The sequence below is a fragment of the Balaenoptera physalus genome, assembly GCF_965194825.1.
Source record: "Balaenoptera physalus genome assembly, chromosome: 21".
Classification (NCBI taxonomy): Eukaryota; Metazoa; Chordata; class Mammalia; order Artiodactyla; family Balaenopteridae; genus Balaenoptera; species Balaenoptera physalus.
Genome location: NC_138902.1, coordinates 41,415,989 through 41,429,277, shown reverse-complemented (window position 1 = coordinate 41,429,277; position 13,289 = coordinate 41,415,989). Strand labels below are relative to the sequence as shown.

At 34.1% G+C, this 13,289-nt stretch overlaps 1 protein-coding gene across 3 annotated transcripts in view; it reads left to right on the top strand.

Moving 5' to 3' along the window:
* The window catches only part of LOC309651390 (uncharacterized protein), a 797,009-nt gene that overhangs the window by 306,171 nt on the left and 477,549 nt on the right, over positions 1–13,289 (top strand). For all 3 annotated transcript variants that reach the window (XM_082444127.1, XM_082444129.1, XM_082444128.1), the window contains exon 4: positions 1,736–1,847. The gene's annotated coding sequence lies outside the window, so the exon portion shown is untranslated. The remainder of the gene's footprint in view (positions 1–1,735; positions 1,848–13,289) is intronic.

Below are 13,289 nucleotides of genomic sequence, written 5' to 3'. Positions count from 1 at the left end.
TACAAAAATATTCTTACTATATGGTTAAGCAGGAAATTATTCTATTACTTTAGATATAAACCATTGTTTATTTTATACAAATTATTAAGTGAACAAAATATTATTTCCTGTGAATATTGAAGTTTGTATATATTTTGCATATTTATCATAAAACTGTTCCATTAGTCATATATTTTAACCTTTGCTTAGCTGCAAATGGAAATTACGAATAAATGGTATAGATTTAGTAAATCTACATTGAAAACACAGCTGTTGTAAATTGACATATAAATTGTACAGTTATTAAATAATTAAGTTCTATAATACTGAATTGTCTGCTCTAAGAATGAAATACAGTAAAATATAGTTAAATAAAATATCATTTTAGGTATTAACTATTACTCCATTAATATGTGCTACCTTGGAAAAACTAAAATCTGACAAAATAAACTTCCACAACTGAATGAAGTGGTTCTTGTTCTGAAAACTTGAATTTTCTCTCAGAACTTATTTCATTTCCATGGCTCTTGTGTAGAACTCATATCCTATGTCACATAAAAATATTACATTTTAAATTTTTACGAGAAATCCTTACTGTAGTGTATAGACACATAAGGATTGGGTAGCATGCATACTTATGTAAATGTACAGAGAGATGTTCTATGCAATTTTTAAAAAGAATGTGATGTATGATACTTACATTCTGTTTAAAATTGCATAGAAACACTGAACTTTATACAGTTCCTATAAAAATAATTTAATTTTGCATTATGTTCATAAATCATCTCTGGTCTTGAGTATATATATAAAAAACGTAATGGATTCAAATAACATAGAGATATGTATGTTTCAACTTATGATGAAAATACCGGATCATAGATCCTCTTAGAGTAGAGAGATTTCATGGTATATACTCTTTGTGTTAACTCCTGGTTTATAAAAAGTTTCCTGATTTATAATGTTCATTTCAGTTTGTGAAATATTTAATGTCACAAGATGGCACTTGATTTAGCATGAAAGGGAATCTATAGCATGGACTTGAAATCCATGGATCCTTCCGTTTCAGTCCCTACTTTTAAAACGTTGTGTCAGTTTTAACAATCAACATTAATTCACTTTGCTATGAGACATGTAATTTATAATTTACCTTGTTTTATGAACAACGTAGTAACTTTTAAATTTCTATGTGTAATTTTTTGAAAATTGTTATTTTTATTGTATTATACAAATAAATGAAGATATAAAGGTGAGTGCTAGGGAGATAACAATGGAGAAATATCACAAAGATTTATTTTAATCTGAATGAAACCAGAAAATTGTTATCAGTAAACATCATTGATAAGAGTTTTTAATTTATTGAGAACAATGACTACTATATTTCCCATTTTGGTTATATGGCATATATTTGTGGATTTCCTTCTGCTTTGGCTGAATAATATTCATATGTATATTCTGTGAATGTATATATCACAACTTCTTTATCCATTCATATCTACAAATGTTACATCCTCTTGTTGGATTGACCCCTTTATCATTATATAATTATATATATATTATATAATGAGTTTATTACAGTCTTTGTAGTAAAGATGCTGACATTCTTAATGATTGCAATAATTAAAATTAATTAGGTTTAATTAATACAAAATAATTAACAGACTTCACTTGGAAAGAACATTGTCTGATGTATCAAAAACATTTTTTCTAGTTCCAGAATTTATTATTCCAAATTATTTTAATGTCACCTATATTCCAGGCACATATTTGTTGATCCCCAATCTTGGGAATTCTTCAGGTGAAATTCAAAACTGGCTCTACAGACAGAGGGAAGGGAGAGACCAAAGGAAGAGGCTGACCATTTCAGATTGGTAAGTGGCAGTTTTGATAAGCAAAGGAACTTTTATATGAGGCTTGTCTTGGGCAAAAGGTGTAGATCTCTGCAGCTGCTTGCCAGAATTTTAAAGTTTATACAGAGGACTAATGGGGGTTCAGTCACTTATTCAGTCCAGATTGTCTCAATAGCACATTACTCTCTCAAGTCTGTGTCCCTGAAATGGCTGCCAATATGGGAATAGTAGGCAGAATGTATGGCCCAAGGACAGAGAGAGGGTAACAAGCTTCCAGTTGTCTGGTCCACCTTGTGGGTCAACTGGTGGTCAAGTCCTTCTGATGACCTCATCCAACAACATTAGGAAGAAAAAATGTATATATATATATAAAGAGAGAGAGAGAGAGAGAGAGAGGGAAAGATAGAGAGGGGCAGAGAGACTATTTAAAATTTAAATTATAAAATTTAGTCACTTTGAAATAGTAGAACATTAAATACATATGCTTTTTTTCTTTAAAGCATTTTTTCTAAGGATTAGATTTAAATTGATAGCTAAAAGATACCCTAGTAATTATCTAGTTAAACTATGTAATTTCACAGAAAAATTAAGGTAATCTACTGGGACAATAGAATCATTATCTAAGATTCTATGTTGAGACTCTGGATACAGGTACAAATGTTTGTTTTAGGAAAATTTTGCTCGTTGATTATTTTATTTATATTTTCTTAATTAACCGCAAGAATGTTTTCACATTTAAGTTTTAATGTTATGTTTAATCGTGTATGCTTTGCTAATTTTTAACCTTTAGATGCAAGTATAATTAATACATGTGTAACCTAATAATTAAAACATTGAGTATGAAACAAGGCATGTGTTCTATGAAACCAAAAGTCACTCCTCTACGTCTATCATCTACAAAGCGATCATGCAAAGTTAAACATTCCAAAGGATTGCAGGCAAGTGAGGGGAACAATGTTAGTAGGTAAGGTAACAACAAAGAAGCAAAGTCAATGAATATGATTTATTATGCTGTTGATACAATGCTAAAAATAAATAAGTCACTAACATATAGACAGTTTTAAGTAAACAAGCTGACTTAAGTAACTTTAGAAAACAGTGTTTTGACTAGAAACCCTAAGGCTAATGATTAAAAAATTATAATAAAAACAAAAGCTGTATTAAGTTCTTCTGCCCATTTTTTTATTGAGTTGTTTGTTTTTCTGATGTTGAGTTGAATGAGCTGTTTATATATGTTGGATATTAACTCCTTATTGGTCACATCATTTGCAAATACTTTCCCCTATTCAGTAGGTTGTCTTTTCATTTTGTCGATGGCTTGCTTTTCTGTGCAAAAGCTTTTAAGTTTAATTAGGTCCTATTTGTTTATTTTTGCTTTTATTTCCTTTGCTTTAGGAGGCAGTTCAAAAAAAAATATTGCTACGATTTATGTCAAAGGGTGTTCTGCCTGTGTTTTCCTCAAGGAATTTTATAGTATCCAGTCTTATGTTTAGGTTTTAATCCATTTTGAGTTTATTTTTGTATATGGTATTAGATGTTCTAATTTTATTCTTTTCTATGTAGCTGTCCAGTATTCCCAGCACCACTTATTGAAGTGACTGTCTTTTCTCTGTTGGATATTCTTGTCTCCTTTGTCATAGACTAATTGACCATAGGTGTGTAGGTTTATTTCTGGGCTCTCTATTCTGTTTTGTTGATCCATGTGTCTGTTTTTGTGCCATTACCATACTGTTTTGATTACTGTAGCTTTCTAATATAGTGTGAAGTCAGGGAACATGATTCCTCCAGCTCTATTCTTCTTTGTCAAGATTGTTTTGGCTATTTGGGGTCTTTTGTGTTTCCATACAAATTTTTTAATTATTTGTTCTAGTTCTGTGAAAAATGCCATTGGTATTGGTATTTTGATAGGGATTGCATTGAATCTGTAGACTGCCTTGAGTAGGATGCTTATTTTAACAATATTTTTCCAAAGAGGAAATGCAGAGGCCAACAGGCACATGAAAAGATGCTCAACATCACTAATCATCAGGGAAATGCAAATCAAAACCACAACATCACCTCACACCTGTCAGAATGGCTATCATCAAAAAGAACACAAAAAATGTTGGTGAGGGTGTGGAGAAAAGGGAACCCTCATACACTGTTGGTGGGAATGTAAATTGGTACAGCCACTGTGGAGAACAGTATGGAGGTTTCTCAAAAAACTTAAATTAGAACTACCATATGACAGCATGTCCACTCCTGGGTATATATCCAAAAAAACAAAAACACTAATTTGAAAAGATACATGCATCCCAGTGTTCATAGCAACATTATTTACAGTTGCCACGATATGGAAGTAACCTAAGTGTCCATCAGCAGATGAATGGATAAAGACGGTGTGGTATATATATACAATGGAATATTACTCAGCCATAAAAAAGAATGAAATTTTGCCCTTTGCAGCAACATGAATGGACTTGGAGGGCATTATAAGTCAGACAAAGACAAATACTGTGTGATAACACTTACATGTGGAATCTTAAAAATACAACAAATTAGTGAGTATAACAGAAAAGAAGCAGACTCACAGATATCAGAGAACAAACAAGTGGTTACCAGTGGGGAGATGGGGACAGATAGGGTTAGAAAGCTTCTTTATAGAATAATCCCAAATGATATATTGATACGGGTTTCTTCCCTTTCTGAGATGGAGCTTATTCATCCCTCCCCCAAAATGGGCTGGAATTAGTGATTGCTTCCAAATAATAGAATATGGAAATGAGAAAATAGTAACTTACAATAGAGAAATTCAGCAAACACCACCCTAACCAACCTTAACTAAGTGATCAAGGTTAACTTCATCAGCAGTAGGGCATTTTGGTATCAACCTTTTGATACCTGACACAGTGTGGAGAAGAGCACTTCACCTCCATCTGTTTGTCCTCAAAATCCATAACCCAGTGCAACAGTGGGACAAAGAAAATAGCCACACCCCAATTGGGGGACTTTGTACAACTCTTCAAAACTGTCAAAGTCATGGGAAAACAAACAAAAAACAAGGAGAGTCTGAAAAACTGTCACAGAATAATAGAGACTTAGGACACATGATAACTAAATGCAAATTGACCATCTGTGATTGGATTCTGGAACAGAAAAAAAGGCATTAATAGAAAAACTAGTGAGATTCATATAAAACCTCAAGTTTAGTTAATACTAATGCGTTAACATTAATTTTTAGTTTTGACAAATGTGCCATGGTATGTAAGATGTTAGCGTTAGGGGAAAATGAGTAAAATATATGTTGGAGCACTCTGTACTATTTTTAAATCCTTTCTGTAAAGATAAAATTACCCCCAAATTAACATTTATCTTACTTATTAAAAAAAAATAAGAGAGAGAGAAAACATTAGGAACAGAGCATAAAGGATTCAAAACTTGAGGAAATGAAAATTTTCATGATTGCACGGGAAGGAACTTCATCTCACCAACATGCCGGCAGATATAGCGGGAGGAAAATGAAATGAATGCTATAGGAAGGAAGTTAGGATTAACATCTTAAGTCTCACGACAGTTTAAGAAGCATTACTCTAGCAGCTACGTTTTATGTGAATTAAATTTTCTTTTTATAGCCTCCCCCCACCACATAATTTATTTGAAGCTTGCCTTATTTTCAGGTGGGAATATAAGTGAATTAAATTTATCCTTAATTATACAGTGTCTGATACAAAATTTGTGGCTTCCCTGAGTTGGGATAACAGGGTTTCATTCAGATAAACTATGTGTGGAAAAGAGGTTGCTGTGTTAAATGGAGTTGTCCTTTCACGTCTCTTCTCTACACTTCCCACACGAGGAGCTTGATAATGGACTGTTTTGAACAGACTCTTATCACTTTTTCTGTTTGACTTCAGTTAGGAAATAAGAGGGCAGGAGGAGGGTAGAATTGTAATGGATAATAGCTGTATACTCCACAGAAGGCTCCTGTTGGGGGATTTCTCCTGCAGGTTCAGCTTTCTATAGCTTCTAGCAAAGGGTCCCTACTTTGGGCTGAATTGTGTCTCCCCAAAATTCATGTCAAGGTCGTAAACCCCAGTACTTCAGAATGTGACTGTATTTGGAGTTAGGTCTTTAAAGCAGGTAATTAAGATTAAATGAAGTCATTAGGGTGGGCCCTAATCCAGTATGATTGGTGTCTTTATAAGAAGAGGAGATTAGAAAACACTCATGCACAGGCAAAGGACCATCAATAAGCCGAGGAGAAAAGCCACAAATCAAATTAACCCTGCTGACACCCTGATCTCAGACTTCTGTGCTCCAGAATCATTAGAAAATAAATGTCTGTTGTTTCAGCCACCCACTCTGATCATTTGTTATGGCAGCCCTTGCAAATGAATACACTCCCACACCTGTCTCTTAGCACAGCGTCCTCTTACTACTGTTGCTAGTTCTGAGATGATTCACCATCTCTTGTTGGTTTCCCTTATCCCTGAAAAATTTTGTCAGTTATTTTTAATCAATCACCGAGATTTTAGTATATTATGTTATCTGCCAGGACCCTGTTGGATGTATTACTCATCACAAAATAAACAAAGTGAACAATCCTTTTCTCTAGATATTCTAAATAAAATATATGTCAGTTTTCTGGATTATGAATCACAAACTGGATTTTAAACAAATGTTCTCAATGAGACATAGCTGGAGTTTGGGGGTAAGTATTCCACTAATGATCATTCTCATGTAGCTTAGCATCTTTGAGTTTTTATTAATACGATTAATTTATACCTATACCAAAGTATATGTTTAAGTAGCCGACCTCTTTAAATTATGAGACTCTTAAAAGAGTAAGTCAACATTTCTTTGCCAAATGTGTCACCTTCATTTTGAAACTCATTTAGAATCACCATTTCTTGTCACACATAAGATAATTAATCCTATTGCTTTGCATTACATCTTGCTTTTGAGAAAATTGGTATAATTCATTTGGATTACTCTTTCTATCTAAAAAATAAATCCTGTCTTCCAGTGATGATGAAGATTTGTCATCACAGGGTACTAAAGATCTTCCAGGAATGTTTAAATGTAAATTTATTATTATTTTTTTAAATTAATTAATTAATTAATTTACTTATTTTTCTCTGCGTTGGGTCTTCGCTGCTGCACGCGGGCTTTCTCTAGTTGTGGCGAGCGGGGACTGCTCTTTGTTGTGGTGCGCAGGCTTCTCATTGCGGTGGCTTCTCTTGTTGTGGAGCATGGGCTCTAGGTGCGTGGGCTTCAATAGTTGTGGCTCGTGGGCTCAGTAGTTGTGGCTCGCGGGCTCTAGAGCGCAGGCTCAGTAGTTGTGGCACACGGGCTTAATTGCTCCGCGGCATGTGGGATCTTCCTAGACCAGGGCTCGAACCCGTGTCCCCTGCATTGGCAGGCGGATTCTTAACCACTGCACCACCAGGGAAGTCCCAAATGTAAATTTAAAAGAAGTGTGTCAAAACTGGCTATATTAATAAAAGTGATTTTGGATTAAGTATATTGTACAGCTTGGTGACTATTCCAAAGTACTACTTATTGAAATAAGTATGTTAAAAGTTAATTTCTGCTTATTTTTGTTTGTTGGTTTTTAGTACCTTCAAAATATATTATTCTCTGTGATATATTTACTTTAAGGAAACATGGATTATTAAGTACTGATAAAGTCTGAGCAGAAAAAAAAATCTTTATACTAAAGAAAAGAGAGAAAAAAACATAATTAATCTTAAATAAATTTCAAATTTTGAGGCTCATAGTATTGGCTTTTTTAGGCAATGCATTTCTTATTTATTTACATATACCATTTCTTTTATTTTAGATATTAGAAAATTTCAAAGAAATCACTACTTTCTTTTTTACTTGGCTCTTGCTAAACATTATGGTTGTATGGACAAGGCTTTGTAAAATGAAATGATTTAAGGTGATTTATATGTGTAGAATATATATTTTTCCCATGACTCCAAATTTAGGTGAGACTATAAACCCCTTGGATGGTGCATAAATGTTCACTAGGCATTGCTGCTTAAAATTTTTAGAAAGATAAAAATTATTTACAGTCTTTTATGAAAGCATTGTCCATCAGGTTGCATTTAGAATGGTACAGAAAATTCATGAGAGTAACAATTCATGTGTCTGTCAGACTAAAATGGATACATTAGATTTCATAGAGAATCAAAACGAAACAGTTGCCCTGCTGATTGTAGGACAAATCAGTGAAGCCTCTTACAACATCTGCTGGAAGTTGTTAAGTGTTTGCTGATATGGAGCCTGCCTTCTATTCCTTGCCACCACTCAGAGAAGTCCTGACCAGTTTAAAAATCAGTGTTCACAGATGCACATAAATCACCAGAGATTAGTGTTATATTTTCAAAAAGCTGACTTTTCCTCTTGTACCTCTGAAAGTTTAGCAAATAATTTAATATTCATTTTCAGATTCAGAAGTTGATTAAATTATTCTGAAGATCTTAAGATAATCAACCAGAATTTTTCTCCCAACTTAATATGTAAAGGTAATAGTGATATTTACATTTTCTTAGCAATCAGTGGTTTTCTTGATTCCTCGCTTTACATTGTAAAATTGAAACACTACTGGAATATAAGGAGAAAAGAGTGAGACGCAGGGTGTCATCTTTATTGAAGATTCCCATGTGGTTGGCTTTGGCAAAAGGGTTAAGAATGACCAGTAGGATTTCAGCCCTTCTAACTTCACTTTCTATCCTCTCTGGTCTTTAAATTTATCTCTATTTCATTTCTATAGTCGTGCTTATTCCATCAGCTAGCAGAAACAGACATTTTTAAGAAGGTTATAAAAGTTCTCTTTTAGATTTACATGTCCTAATAAACATATGTTAACAATAATATCTACCTTAGAATGTAGGACTAATTTAGTCATCTATAAAATATACTGAGAACAGTGTCGAGACATATTAAGAAATACATAAATATTTTCTATCATCATCATTACCCTCATTATAAGAAGAGTTATTTGATTCACAAAAGTGTATTATAGACATCTACTTTGCTTCAGGAATTTAAAAAAAGACTGAAATATATTCAAAATAATGCAATAGCTTATTACCCAGTAGTATAACCTAAAACGTGATTCCTGAGTGTTCTGAGCCCTTGGGGTTTGACTCTTTTCCTCAGTGGAATCATCAGAGGATGCCCTTAAAAATTCTCTAGATTACAGCTACCTTTTCCTTTGGACCTAAATTATCAGTATCCCTATTAATGATAGTTAAGATTAATCCCCTTACTCATCAAGGTAACTCTTGCTGTTGCCTGCTAGTTCAGTAAAAACCTTATCTTCCTATTGAAGCAATCAATATGTGTGCACCGGTGAAATATTTCTCACTGGGAAAGCAAAAATTCTAAGCCAGATAATCCCAGTAGGCCAGGTAAGGGAGAGAAGGAAAAGCAGAGTTTTATGTTTTTGTTTTTTCAGTTGAATCATCACATGTAATAGTGAAAGATATGACTGCTTTTTCCGTCTATTTTTGTTCTTTTTGTTTTTGTTTTTATTTTTTAAAACTCTACATTCTGACTAAAGGGGAGGAAACTCCACCATGCATTGTTAGTATATTCCTAGAGCTACTCAACTAACCTGTACATATATGATCAGCTGACAGGCTTCATTACTAAATTTTCAATATGTCACTTCATATTGCAAGGACTGTTGTTCTAATGTGAGGGGCAGTATGATAAGTCCAATGAAGGAGGTGGGTTTTGTAAAAATGTATTTATCATATAAATAAAAACACTTTTGAAGAGTCTAGGAGAGAAATGAGGATAATATTAATAGGTTTACCACAAAAATTGGTCTAATCCAGGACCGTTTCAGACAATCCTGGATTTAGAGTCTTCCCACCAATGAATGCCATGGACCTCAACCTATCATATTAAATATATGTTTGTGCATTGAATTATTTGCATAAAATCATTGCCATTACTAGGTTTCTCATGATGTGATATAAGGCATTAAGTAAGTCCAAGTATGCTTGGACTAACAGTAAGTAGAAGAAAGAAATCCATATCCCAAATAACCATCTTTTCAAGAGTACACCTTGCTTCTAAAAATGTAATCAAGCTTCCATGATGTGTCTGCTTTGCTGTGAGGCAGCACAGCAGTGTGGAGATCTAGACATCCTTTCAGCTTTATTTCCATTCAGTGGAAAATGGTCAAATCAGCACAACAAGTGTGTTTTTTGTGGCTTAAAGATTAATTTAAAGAGCCATGTCTCTTCATTCATTTTGGAAACAGTTATTTTACATACCCTAGAACACTAGATCAACAGAAATTTTACTGAAATGACAAATACCTAATTTTATGGAATTAATCTCCTACTTTATGCCCCAAATAATTCTTAACAGTATATATTATACCTGATATCCTGTGTTCTCTAAGTACTATCAGTAGGGAGATGTAAGGAATTTATGCTGTAATGTCCCGTGTGGTGTTGGACATTTAAGGCCCTTTTATTCTCATTTGTGTCTTAGAGCCAAAGGGTGACTAAAACCCAATGTGATAGAATGAACATATACTGTTATCTCTGCCTTCAGCTTCTGGTATTCTCTAATTATTGGAGTGAGAGGGGAAAAACCCCACATTTGACAGTGTAGGTGGTATTTATCAAATCCTAGGGCTCTATTGATTTGCTCAAGTGAGGAGTACACGTCAGGTAAAATCTCTGAATTTGAAATTTCCAATTAATGAAACATGTTAAACCACTATCTTTCTCCCAAAACCATGTGACTTCTTTTGAGAACAATCAGGAAATCTTATTTTATGTCTTTGTGGTGACACTAATCTCTGTGATTCCCCAAGTGAAATAGTATTGCCTTTGGTTTAGTATTTTGGGAGAAAGATGTTTCAATTTGGTCCCTCATGCTCAAATGATCATATAAGGATTAGAGCAAATATGAGAATTCTGCTGAATGCTATTACAAATATATGTTTAAAAACCAGAAAAATAATTTTAGGTAGGATTAAAAGACTCACTAAGAGAAATATTTATCACTTCACAAAGAAAGCTCCACTCTCAGCAGTGGACCCCAGAGGTGTTCAGTTTGCCCAGAATTCATGAAGAGCTCAGAGCCAGTTTTGAATATTTTCTGTAATGTTATTTTCAAGATTTTTTTAGTGTCCTAGTACATACTTACTCTGTAAAAAATAGCAGCAATTATATTTGGGGAATTGTAGGAACCAGAATTATGGAACATACCTGTGATGTTTTATGAAATACTTTCTGAGACTTTGCTGTCCTGGGAGTCCTGAGGTTCCAGTTGAAATCAGAAGCCCGTTTAACTGAAGCATCTCCCTACAGTGAACAATGAATCTACAACGACTAGGTTCATTATGGCGGATCCATTATGGTGCTCATAGTCAAGACCACTGTGGACTCTGTTCCGTAGATTTCTTAATGACTTGGTGAATGAATTGACCTCTCTGTCCATTCAGAGGGCCTTGTTTGGGGGCAGTGAGTGTCTTACACCTGATAAATGTACTCAAAAATTTTATTTCTCTGTGTTCTTAAAGTCTATTCACTACATTTTAATCAGAGTTTTCTGGGATTTCAAATTTAGTTTTCATGGCCCACTACTGAATCCAAATTTGTCATCTAATCAAGAAGAGTGATTATAAACACTCCCATCTGCTTGACCTAGCACACCGAGTACAGAATATCTGGCAAATGCACTCATATTCATAAATTCAAGCCAACCAAAATTACGTTCAACCTTAATTTTATACAGCCTTCAGAAGCCATTCACAGATCTTCTCCTGATGTTATTCTAAATAATGAAATTTAGAACAACTTTAGAGTCCTTAAGTCCTTACATGTAAGTCTTCTGCTCCCAGGTTTGACTTGGTAATTCATCCACAGAGCATGATCTAATCTGGTACAGACTGGAGAAAAGGGGGAGACTTGCATAATATTTCTTTCTTCTTGCAAGATTTTTCTTTCAGGAGAGGTTGCTAATGGATCTTCAGAAAGGAGAGGAAGAAATGATCCTACTAGCAAGGGAGACTCTTCATTATAAGATAGTGTTCATGACAGAGTGATATTGGTTCTTTTTCAGCATCTAGAACAGGATGTAGAATGTAATAAACTCTCAAAAGAGATTTGTTGAATGAATGAATGAATGAATGAATTCAAACCTTCAAATTTGACCCCCATTCTCTTTTTCAATCAATTCCCAAATGTTACATAGAAAGTCTAAAAGGTTATGAGTTCAAGTGTTATTGAAATTTGGCAATAGAGGATTTGAAATTTGATTTTTTTCATCAGTTTTCTTAGCTGTGTGGCTGAAAAAGATAAGAATGTACTTTAGCATAATTATAGAATTATGGAATTTAGCCCAATCAGAGAACATAGAAATGTGAAGTTTACATCCTTTTTATTTAAGCAGAGTATTTGAAAGAATCATCCTTCCTCTATAGTATTTGAAATAATAAAGTAGAAATACTTAATTTTCTACTGTGGCAGTGGCAGTTTATTCCTGTGGTCTTTAACTCATTTATCCGTTCAGTACAAAGTGATTGGTGAGAATCCATCACAGCAGTGACACAGCGGTGAATAAAGAGATATCTTTATCCTGTGGAACTAACAGTTTAATAAAATGAGACAAGCAATAAACAAATTGAGTGAATATATGGCACATCTAATGAAGACAGATGCTATGGGAAGGAAAAAAATAGTTTATAGGAGGATAGGGGGTGCTGGGAAAGGACATGGGTTGCTACTTTATATTTTCTGACCTTTCCTACGTGGTGTTCATTTTTCCAGGTGATGAAAGGGGATCATTTGATGAATTGTTTTATAACTGCACTCCTTGAACTTACACAAAGCCATCCCTTATCCTTAACGGGATCTTCACTGCTCTTAGTCCCACCAGCCCAGATGGCTTCTCCCACATGTACCCAGATAGCCTACTCTTTGTGTATAATCGGTATATGCACCAGTTGCTCTGTCATTCAGGTTTTGGTGTTGAGTGTGAAGGCAAAAAACAAAACAAAACAAAATGCAACAATAAATGAACTGCAAAATTCAAGCAGAAAAATAAAATTATTAGGAACTGGTGTTAAGATCAATGGAAGCTCAAGATTGTTAGAGAAATAAAAATGTGATTACACAGTCACAGGGATGATACACTAAATAGTAACATGGAATCAGTCCTCTCACGGCACAGATACACTGCAGTTTCTACCAAAATTCCGCAGTTGTTGGATACTGGATGCTGCTACCCAAACTGTTACCACATCTACCTTTATAAATTATTGCCACTCCCACAGCGCTTGCCAAAACTTATATCATCGGATTTTGTTTAAATGATGGGGATGTGTTTATCTCATTTATTGAGATTATGATGCAATTATGACCTAGCCTCAAGGAAGATAAAAATTGCTGACTCTCTTGGTAGGTTTTGATCAGAGGATAGATCTAACCTAGATATTTCTATCAGAAC